At 50.2% G+C, this 8,312-nt stretch overlaps 1 non-coding gene across 1 annotated transcript; it reads left to right on the forward strand.

The window, feature by feature from the left end:
* Nucleotides 1–1,839: 1,839 nt before the first annotated feature.
* On the forward strand, nucleotides 1,840–1,911 carry TRNAA-AGC (transfer RNA alanine (anticodon AGC)). Its single transcript has one exon. It is a non-coding gene; the product is annotated as a tRNA-Ala (tRNA).
* Nucleotides 1,912–8,312: the final 6,401 nt, after the last annotated feature.

Below are 8,312 nucleotides of genomic sequence, written 5' to 3' on the forward strand. Positions count from 1 at the left end.
GGCAGCTACTATGACAAGGTGAAAAAAGTGCAATTCTGAAAGTGACAACACATAACCAAAGTGGGGAACAGAAAAGGCAGAGCTGAGTGGGCCCAGGGCTGCTCATCTTCTCTCAAGAGGAAACAATTTAAGAATAGAAACTCTTGAGCATTATTTAAGCAGTACTGCCCAACTCTCTTGGTAGCATCTCTGTTTCAATTCCATTTATCTTGATGTTGTAACTAACTAATCTGTTACTTCTTTAAGAAATTCTGCCCTGGTTTATATCCTTTTCAGTGACCCATATCCCTTTGAGCTTCAAAAACACAGAAGTCGCTCAGTCATGTCTGACTCTTTGCGACCCCATGGATGGTAGCCCACCAGGGTCCTCGGTCCATGGGATTTTCCAGGCATGAATACTGGAGTGGGTTGCCGTTTCCTTCTCCGTCCCTTGGAAATTTTAAAGGCAGGATGATAATAATAACTACCATGTAGCGACTGCTTACTTTCTGTGTTGAGACTTTCATCTCATTCCGTTCTCATGGTAACCCTGTAAAGTTGAGACTGGGAGAAATTAAGGGGTTGGGAGAAATAAAGTAACTTGCTCATGATTGCAGGAGAGAAGCCTGCATTCTCAGCTCTACAGACATGGGGCATAAACACTGGGCTGGGGCCTGGGTGTCTTCTGTGTATCTATCCGATGAGGGATACTTTCAGTACATTTGGAGGGAAGTGCAGAAAATCCCTTAGCATCTGAGGTGAGTCAGCTCAGATAGAGTGGCAGGAGGTCATATCCTGAAACCTCAGAACAGGAAGCCAGCCCAAGGACTGAACATGGAGAGGACAACAATCAATAAACCTTAAGTGCCCAGGTGACCCTTCCTCTTTGCCCCCCATCCCCAGAGCTGCCTAGGCTCCAGGTGGCTTGGTGAGCCTGAGGCTCTAGCATGACCTGTGTCTTGGGATTCTGTCCTCTCTCCCACCCCAGCTCCTCCCAGGTTCAGGGAAGGAAGTGAGTCAATAGCCTTATGGTGGGAAAATACTTCAGACTTGCCCACAGCTAGCATTCAAAGGGGTCATGTGTTGTTTGGGACTGCCGTGAGGGGAAGAAGTTTGGGACTCCATAGTTTTCCCCAAGCTTCCTGATGCGCATCAGCCCTCCCCAGGCTCACTGGGGGAATAAGATGTCAAAGACCCATATCCCGTTACTACTTCTCTGAAGTAGCTAATCCCTCCCTTACAGGACATGCCAACTTAATTGTCAAGGAAAGCTATTCCTCAGTCCTCTGGGAAATACAGCTGCTTAACTGACTTTTGTTCGCCTGAAACCAGAATCTGATACTCTCATTGTCTGGGGAATACCATGTGGACAGACACACAGAGAGGGGGACAAGGATTTTGATTTGGGTCTTTATTCAACAGATGGGACTCCTCCAGTAAACAATCTATGGGCATCCACTCCAATCTTTGTCTGGCAAAAGAGGGAGGCCAGAGTGAAACAGGGAAGCCAGAAGATGGCCCAGGAAGATTCTCTAAAGTGCTTTGTGGGGTTTAAGGGTCACTATTACTTCCCAAAGGCCCATACTCACTCAGGTTGTCCAAGGAGAGAAATCATTTCTTAGACATCGCACAATCCCAAACCCTATGTACTCCCCCACTAGGCCCTGAAAGTGGGAGGATCATATAATTTATCAACCACACTAGAACTTTTTTAAGAGCATGGAAGGGAACCCTCTTCATAATTATACTGGGATGACTGTCCTAGACCTGGATTATCTCAGGAAACCAGGACATAGGGTCAACCTACTAGGAGTGTCCAAACCAAGATCTAACTGTGCTCAAGACCACTTGCCTAGACCTGGCGGTATAGCTCAGTGGTAGAGCACATGCTTAGCATGCATGAGACCCTGGGTTCAATCCCCAGTACTGCCATCTTCAGGCTTCCCTGATGGCTAAGATGGTAAAGAATCCACCTGCAATGCGGAAGACCTGGGTTTGATCCCTGGGTCGGGAAGAGCCCCTGGAAGAAGGCATGGCAACGCACTCTAGTATTCTTGCCTGGAGAGTCCCCACAGACAGAGGAGCCTGGTGGGCTACAGTCCATGGGATCCCAAAGAGTTGGACATGACTGAGGATCTAAGCGTAAGACTACTTGGCCACTCTGTGACTTTGGCCAAGTTACTCAGTTTCTCTTTGCCTGAAACTCTTCATCTGTAGAATGGACTAACTAACATAGAGTTTGTTGAGAAAGCACTCAAGTATTGGTGGTGGTGGTGGTTATTATTTTTATTAAACTTTATTGCCCTGCAGAGTATGGGAATCAGCCAGGCTGGTATCTTAGCAGCTGTAAAGGAATTGAGGGATATTCTTTCTGTCATCATTTTCTTGGTTTATAATACTTTTTGGCTTTACTAATGCAAATACTTAACTCTTGTCTGTCTTTTCGGGCCATTATTTCCAGAAGACAAAAGCCTTTGTAATGTAGAAATGATTCCTGTGCGAGGGCTGCTTTCAAAGACACAATGGGTTGAAAGAAAGAGCCTGTTGCTTCACCTTCCCTTTTGCTCCTGGGGGAATATCCTTGCATATTAGATGAGTGTCTCATCTGCATCTAATTAGACATCCTACTACTGTTCCCAGAATATCAGCTCTCTTCGTTGTGAAACAGGCTGTTTATTTTAAATCCAGTTCTGAATTAATTTTTTAAGTCAACATCTTGATGGTTTCAACTTGTTTCTGACCAAAACATTGAGTTGAATTTGATATCAGAGTCATTTTGCTTATTCCACGTATTTGGTACCTGTGTCTTCTGTCATGTCTGACACTCTTTGTGACTCCTCCGTCCATGGAATTTCCTGGGCAAGAATATGGGAGTGGATTGCCATTTCCTCCTCCAGGGGATATTCCTAACCCAGGGATCGAACCGGAGTCTCCTGTGTCTCCTGCATTGGCAGGTGGATTCTTTACTGCTGTGCTGCCTGGTGGTGGTGGGAAAAATCTGTGACCGCTTCTACTTAGACTGAATTTGTGTCTATCAGAGGTGGGGCAGAGCAGCGATTCCACAGCTGTGGGACTCACTTTGCTTTGTCGGATGAGTGGGAGAAGCCCTAGGGGAGCATGTGGCTGTCGTATTCTGTTTCTGAAAGACGAAATGAGGCACACCCGAAGCGTATGGGGCTGTGCTGCTTGGCCATGTGGCCCAAGCTCAGTGGACGATGAATCTCTACTTAGTCAACAGTAGGTGAGGCCTGGGTGAGGGCACAGTATAGTCTCGTGGGCTGAGGTCGGCAGGAGCTCTAAGACAGCGTGTCCTCTTGGGGCAGAAGCCTATTCTGGAGCCCGACACAAGGGTTTAAATTCTCCGTCTACTGTCTACTAGCTTTGTGAACTTGGGCAATCTGTATTCACCTTGCTAAGCCTCCATTTCCTCATCTGTAAAGTGGAGCTAAAGGACAGACTCCCCCTCCCCGCTGCTGTGGTGGTTACCAGGATTGCATGGGATAAGGCTGCAAGGGTCTCACCACAGAGTCTGGCTCAGAGTAAGTAAGGACTGTACCAGTTCTATTGTCCCTGTCTCACACAGCCCCCCGGGAACTTGGAGAGCCCTTGGCGGAGGCTTGCTGGCTCTATGCTGCCTTCTGGTGTCATGAATTGTCATGGTCTGGTGTGGAGGAAGCTGGGAAGATGTTACCTTAACACATTATTATCAATATTTGTTTTTATTTATTTATTTGGCTGCACCAGGTCTTAATTGCAAAATGTGGGATCTAGTTCCCTGACCAGGGATGGAACCCAGCCCCCCTCCATCGTGTGTAGTCCTAACCACTGGGACCAGCGGGGAAGTCCCTTATGAGTAAAAAAATTGCTTTAGGTTTTATTGCTTCCTTAAGCACAAGCTGGAATCAAGATTGCTGGGAGAAATATCAATAACCATATGCAGATGACACCATCCTTATGGCAGAAAGTGAAGAGGAACTAAAAAGCCTCTTGATGAAAGTGAAAGAGGAGAGTGAAAAAGTTGGCTTAAAGCTCAACATTCAGAAAACTGAGATCATAGCATCTGGTCCCATCACTTCATGGGAGATAGATGGGGAAACAGTGGAAACAGTGTCAGACTTTATTTTGGGGGGGCTCCAAAATCACTGCAGATGGTGACTGTAGCCATGAAATTAAAAGACGCTTCCTCCTTGGAAGGAAAGTTATGACCAACCTAGACAGCATATTAAAAAGCAGAGACATTACTTTGCCAACAAAGGTCCGTCTAGTCAAGGCTATGGTTTTTCCAGTGGTCATGTATGGATGTGAGAGTTGGACTGTAAAGAAAGCTGAGTGCCAAAGAATTGATGCTTTTGAACTGTGGTGTTGGAGAAGACTCTTGAGAATCCCTTGGACTGCAAGGAGATCCAACCAGTCCATCCTAAAGGAAACCAGTCCTGGGTGTTCATTGGAAGGACTGATGCTAAAGCTGAAACTCCAATACTTTGGCCACCTCATGCGAAGAGTTGAGTCATTAGAAAAGACCCTGATGCTGGGAGGGATTGGGGGCAGGAGGAGAAGGGGACGACAGAGGATGAGATGGCTGGATGGCATCACCCACTCAATGGACATGAGTTTGAGTGAACTCCGGGAGTTGGTGATGGACAGGGAGGCCTGGTGTGCTGCGATTCATGAGGTCGCAAAGAGTCGGACATGACTGAGCGACTGAACTGAACTGAACTGAATGACTTCCAAAATTATCTGTTCAACTTTTCAAAAACAGGAGCACAGGGGAGGGTTCTAAAAGTAGTATGGTGTCTTCTTCGTGTGGGAGAGTGAGCAGAAAACCTATGATGGGCTTCCTTGCCAGTGAGGTTAGGGAGGTCCCAGCCATGGTTCCCTGGCAGACCAGACATGAGGTGAAGAAGAGGGAGAGGAAGGGAGACGGATGAGCTGGAAGCAGAGGTTGGAGCTGTGCCTGGTTTCCCTGGATGTTCAACTGGGGCGTGGCTGGTATTCCTGAGGCCCCTGTGAATTCCCTCACATCTCTACTTCCTGCCCCAGAGCTCTGTTTCTGCTGGCCTGTCTCATCGCACATGGACACAGGAGTCATGGGCCACGTCAGGGACAGGATGCAATCAGGACTTCCTGCCGTTGCCTGAGAACAGCTTACTATTTGCCAGGAGCCTGCTCCAGATTGATAGGCCTTGGTCAGAGGGGGCCCCTTCTCTGAGACTGGGTGGGACACCTCTTTGGGGTGTCCCCAGAGCCTGCCATGTAGCCGTCTGGCTTAGTGTTAGACTGATAGGAAATTTCAGCAGCTTCTTTGTCTTCACTGTGGACCTGTTGTTTCTAGAGGGGTTTGTCCCCAGCATCCAACAGTTGGTGACGCATAGCAAATACCTCATGATGGAGCAGTGGCTGGCTCGTGAATGAGGCAGTCTGCCCTTGAGGGTGACGGACAACACCTCACCAAGCTTTGGCTCCCCTCAGTGCTCAGCAGAGGGCTTTGCTTGCAGTGGTGTCTCCGTGAGTGAGTGCAGGATGCACGTTCTCAGGGGACTCCCTAAAACTAAGATTAATTCCTGGTGTTTGAGTATGTCCTAAGAGCTATCATAGGTTCTGGGAGATTTTTACAAAGAGGTGTAAAACATAGTCCCTGGTGTCTAAGACTATGTCTTGTTAGCTGTTCAAGTTCAAATAAAGGCATTAAATTGTAGGAAAAGTCCTATAGTAACGCAGGACCCAAATGGGCCATCCAGATGGGTGTTAAAGTTGATACCCAAGTGGTAAGGCAGGTGCCATGGGCTTGTGGTGTGAGAGCTGCACAGAGCCCTGTGCTGGGGCTTCATGCTCTGCTGTTGCCATCTTGAAATTCTTCAAATTTGAACAGAGGGCCTTGCATCTTATTTTGTACCAGGCTTGCAGTTGTGTAGCTGGTCCCAACCCCAGTTATGTATCTGGTTCTGGCTGCAGGTCCAAGATGATCAGGAAAAGCTCCATGAGGGAGGTGTGGCTGGGTACAGATGAGCAGCAGAGCTGGGCTGGAGCTCTCCTAGGATGCGGTCGTCCTGGTGTCAGGTCTGGGCAGCACTGCGTACCTGCTCAGGACCTGCCTTTGGGAAGAGTGCGGAGTCCGGGACCTGGTGTTTGGATCCCGAAATATGCCCATGTGTGAGGAAGCAGTGTGGCTCTGGAGGTGGGGCCTGCAGGGGACCTGGTCTGCCTGTGGGCAGAGGAGCGTGTTCACACCTCCCCAGGGAGGCCCAGGAGAACCGCTTAGAAGGCAGCCTGGCTTTGCTTTGCCACACTAGAGTTACCCTCCTATCTGGAATGCAGTGGGTGGATGCTCATAAGGCTGCTGGGAAGCTCAGAGAAGAGAAACAATGAGAAGCAGTTCTGTAAGCGGGAAAAAGGGTGTTTTCCCTGGAGCCAAGCACAGTTCCTGGCACTGCGGGGCCCTGTTGATGTTTGGCAAAGTTTGGAACTGAGAGCCCGTTCTTAGTGGTCTAGCTAGTACCTGTCTGTTGTAGGACAGGGTCCAGGTCATCCACGAAGCATTCCCAACCTCTGTTCTCCAGGGGCACACAGTCCCTGCAGGGGATGAGATGTTTGCCCATAAGACCTCCGCTCCTTCCGCTGACACCCTGGGGCTTGAAGTCCAGCTCTCCTCACTCTTACTATCTGCATTTCTCATGCAAATTGTGTCCCCTGTCTGGACACCTTCGACACAGCACTTCTGGGAGGGTAGAGAATGAGCAGCAGGGCCAATCCCTGGGCTAGTGCTTGACCTGCTGTTGGGGGCATTGTTACTGTTATTAAGAAGCCAGTCAGTGACTTGCGAGGTCAGAGAAGGGACAGGACTCATGGGCCAGCAGGGCTGGAGGAGGAGATGCTGGGATAAAGTAGAACCCTGAACTCGAGTCGGGAGATGAGTGTAGTGTGTCTAGAGTGAGTGGAGGGCAAAATTTGCAACTCAGGGATCGGCACCAAGAATCCTACACCCCCGGTCGTCATGCCGTCAGGTGGAGAGGCCTTTGCATTGGCAGGGCTGGGCTTGAGAAGGGTGGGATTTGGGGGAGACCAGGGAGGATCCTGCAGTCAAGTTTCTTATGGGGGCCCTGTTCTGGAGAGGCCCCACCCCAGCACGGTGTGCTGATCTGGGGTCAAGAGGTCTCAGAGCTCCTGGGAGAGAGGGGCTCGGCCTCTGCTCTCCCCCGCCCTCACACTGTGGCTCCCCTGTTCTGCCTGTTGGTGTCTCGGCTTCCCTGTCTAGTCTCCCTTCTTTCCCCATTAGGGAGGGAAAGCAGGACCACGCCAGGCATTCACGGTCACCCTGCCCAGCGTGGCCTTGGCCCACCCTGTCCCGTTTCTCTCAGCAAAGAGACTGCCAGCCATTGCAGTGGTGTGAGGGGTGACCCTGGGCAGCTTCTGTGACTTCTCTGGGCCTTAGTTTTGTCAGGCTCACACTTGGTGGGACTTGGTAGTGCCAGGAGATGACAGAAAGGAGGCAGAAGCGCCCTGCTGAGGAGGTGCTTGGGCAGGGTCCTTGCTGTGCGTCCTGGCAGAGCCGGGAAGCCATCCTCAGAGGTGGAGAGACATGGGTGCCTGGCTCCTGGTGAGGCAGACAGAAACTGCAGAGCCAGGCATGTTCCCTTGGGCAGTCCTGTGGAGAGTGGGGGTCCAGGTGGGCACAGAGGGGCCTGTTTCAGGGCCTGGCTGACTGGGATACGTGAAGTGCGGGGCCGTGGATGGTTTTTGCAGAACACAAAGTGGCCTGGTCTTGTGGATGTTAAAGGAGCTCACGTTTACCGAGTGAGTGTTCACCGTGCCCCAGCATCCTGAGTGCTTCCCCTGGATTGCCTCCTTCAGTTTCCAGAAGCTCCATGAGGTGTGTGCACACATCATCTCCATCCTGCCGGAGCAGAAAGGCACCTCCAACATCGCGCTGGCTGTGGCTCCCACACAGCCTGGTCCTGGAGCCCTGGAACCTCCAGGTGGGCACTTCTTGCCTTTGCCTGAGTCCCACTAGAATCCTGGGGCCCTGGGCCACAGGGCTCCTAACTGGTCCCCTTTCTGTTCCCTTCCCTAAGTGGGAACATTAAATTGACCCTACTTTTCTGTTCTGATGAACCTGGCCCAGGTGTGGGAGTCAGGCAGGGAAGAATCAACAGCCTTGAGACCTGGGTTTCTGTCTTCAGGACATTCCATAGCGGTGGCAGTGCTGACTGGTATCTGGGAAACACCAGTTTTCCTTCCCAGTACCTTTGTCCCTGTTTATTCAGGATGTAGTAAACATTTGATTGTCATCCTGCTTTAATTAAATAGAAAAAAAAGTCAGTACTCTAGAATTTTGG

Source organism: Bos taurus, chromosome 7 (assembly GCF_002263795.3).
Source record: "Bos taurus isolate L1 Dominette 01449 registration number 42190680 breed Hereford chromosome 7, ARS-UCD2.0, whole genome shotgun sequence".
Taxonomy (NCBI): domain Eukaryota; kingdom Metazoa; phylum Chordata; class Mammalia; order Artiodactyla; family Bovidae; genus Bos; species Bos taurus.